We start from the raw sequence: 3205 nt of genomic DNA, 5'->3' as shown, positions 1-3205 counted from the left end.
ATCTGGGGCAGTCAGGAAGCTGATAGCCACAGCTCCACCTCCACCATACATTGCAGGAGAGAAGTTGATTACGGAGAGAAACGCACTGGGTTGTAAAACACAAACTCTTAGTAACCCTGTAAATGTTAATGATGTTAACCAAATAACTCATGCAAGTATTAACCCGTGCAAGATGTACCCTGTTTTGAACCTTCCTCAGGAGTGTGATCAAGAAGAAGATTCGGCAACAATTTCAGCGCTCTCTCTAGCGGCCACCATATCAGAAACCACAGTAGGAACTGCACCACCCACGAGATTAGTTAAGGCCCCTAGCGGAGGGATAGGTGAGGTCGTGTCAACGGGTAAGTACGGCACCATGCATTACACTGAAACAATTGTACCACAACAAGCTGTAGAATCTATACAGGAAGAGGCTGTTAGAATTGCTCCTGTAAAGGTGATAGTAGTTCCCAATGGGAAAACAGATGCATCAGGAGCCACACCCGTCAGGAACATTGCCATGTATTGCCCGTTCACTAGAATGGAATTGAGGACCATAGTGTCTGAATTCCCAGACCCCAGAAAAGATTTAGTGGCAAGCCAAAAATACATCAGGGATCTAGGAAACACTTTAGAGCCCAATAATAAGGATTGGCAGATAGTGCTAAGAGCTTGCTTACCTTCCAATGTCGACTCAGTTAAATTCTTGGCTGATTGTGGACTAGATAAAGATGTACCGCTTACAGATGTGTACGACCAGGATAATGTAAAAAGGATAAATTTACAGCTAAAGGAGTATTTCCCAGCCGTTGTTAAATGGAATAAAATATTTTCCATTAAGCAAAAGGAGTCCGAAACGGCAGCAGAATATTTCCACCGGGCACTATCAGAAATGGCAAAATACACTGGTATAGAAGACATTAAGACCAACCCAAACCATCGAGAAGTAGCAGTATCTGTACTGATGGATGGTTTGAAAGAAACATTAAAAGCTAGGGTACAGACCACACAACCATGTTGGCGAGGTCTGTCAGTGTCCACCTTGAGAGAGGCTGCTGTTGATCACGACAAAAACATCACTAGACACAGGGAGTCGCAAAGTGATAAGTTGATGTCCGTAAGTATACAGGCGCTGACCACAAGGCAGCCTGCGTATGTACCACCGAATCCTGTGGGTAAGGCAAGTGTAATAACATGTTTTTCTTGTAACAGACCGGGACACTTTGCACGAGAATGTAGAACAAAGAATGTACAAAGATCTTTTCAACCCCCTAGACAACAACACAACACACGACATTGGGAGCAGGGTCCACAGAGGCGGAGTTTTGAGCCACATACAGGGGAAACAAAAAGATATCCCCCGAACAGAGACTGGCAGGCCTCTGGTAGTTCCCAGCTAACTCCCCCACAAGTAGTTGCTGCCAATGGGATTCAGGGAGGTCAGCATACCCAATAGGGGTGTGGCCACACCTGTAATCTGCAGCCAGTTAAATTGATTGCCAGTCTTGGAAGCGAACCAGAGATTGCAATCAATGTAGCTGGTAAAACTTTAAACTTTCTTGTAGACACAGGGGCGGCCAAGTCAGTGATAAATTCGACAGTGGGCATGAGAACCACTGGTAGGACAATTCCAGCCATGGGAGTAACAGGAGTAGTCCAGCACTACCCTGTTAGCAAACCAGCCGAGATTACAATAGGGCCTTTGCATACCAAGCATTCCTTTTTGCTGGCTGCATCGGCACCAACTAATCTCCTGGGGAGAGACTTACTATGTAAAATGGGTTGCGTCATTTATTGTACTCCTGAAGGTGTATTCTTGGACATTCCTGAGAATCACGCTCAGGAGGTACGAGACATGTTAGACTCCCCATCAAAATTAATGTCACATTCCATTATGACAAATAGGAACCCATCCCAAGTAGAAGAGATGACATCTCAGATACCAGAGTCACTTTGGACAAAAGATGGACAGGACACTGGATTAATGGCAAACGTAGCTCCAGTAGTTGTACAAGTAAAAGATGGTAGGATAGCTCCAAAAATCCCACAGTATCCTCTGAAGCCAGAGGTGGAGTTAGGAGTTTTCCCAGTAATAGAACGCTTGCTGCAACAGGGCATTCTGGTAAGAACGTCCAGCACAGCCAATAGTCCCATCTTCCCTGTTAAAAAGAGTGGGGGGAGGGGTTACAGGCTAGTGCAGGATCTAAGGGGGATTAACAAAATAGTTGAGAGTCAGTTCCCCGTAGTGCCTAATCCAGCTGTCATCCTAATGCAAATTCCTCCCACTGCCAAATTTTTCACTGTTATTGACCTCTGCTCCGCTTTCTTTTCGGTACCTCTGCACCCTGACAGCCAATATTTGTTTGCATTCACATACAGAGGAGTCCAATACACGTGGACTCGGTTACCCCAAGGTTTCATAGATAGTCCAAGTATATTTTCTCAGGCTTTGCATGATTGTTTACAGTCTTTCCAACCAGACAGTGGATCAGTATTGATACAGTATGTGGACGATTTATTACTGTGTTCAGATTCACTGGAAGCATCTCTGAAGGATACGAAACAGCTCCTGTTTCATCTTTCAGACACAGGTCACAAGGTTTCCAAAGACAAGTTACAATTATGCCAAACTAAGGTAAAATATTTGGGACACTGTCTAACACAAGGACTGAGACACCTGACCGCTGATAGAATCCAAGCCATTAGAGACATGACACTGCCACAAACCCAGCAACAGATCAGGACGTTTTTAGGAATGTGTGGGTATTGCCGTAATTGGATCCCAGGGTTTTCCATATTGGCGTTACCTTTGCAGGAAATGGTCTCCTCAAACAAACCTGATCGGATTTCGCATACAGACGAATCCGAAACAGCATTTGAGAGACTCAAACAATGCCTAACACAGGCACCAGCACTAGGTATGCCAGACTATGGGAAACCCTTTGAACTATACGGAACAGAAAGTGCTGGGTGCGCAGCAGGTGTACTAACCCAAAAACACGGTGACGCCAGCAGGCCAATTGCATACTACAGCGCCCAGCTAGACACGGTAGCGCGATCCCTCCCCACATGCTTGCGTAGCGTTGCGGCGATAGCATTGCTAGTGATGAAAAGCGAAGATGTCGTGCTAGGCCACAACCTCACAATCCATACACCACATGCGGTATCTGCCTTATTGAATTCTGCCCAAACCAGACACGTCTCATCTGCAAGGTTTACAAGATGG

Source organism: Pseudophryne corroboree, chromosome 6 (genome assembly GCF_028390025.1).
Source record: "Pseudophryne corroboree isolate aPseCor3 chromosome 6, aPseCor3.hap2, whole genome shotgun sequence".
Lineage (NCBI taxonomy): Eukaryota > Metazoa > Chordata > Amphibia > Anura > Myobatrachidae > Pseudophryne > Pseudophryne corroboree.
This window is presented reverse-complemented; position numbering follows the sequence as displayed.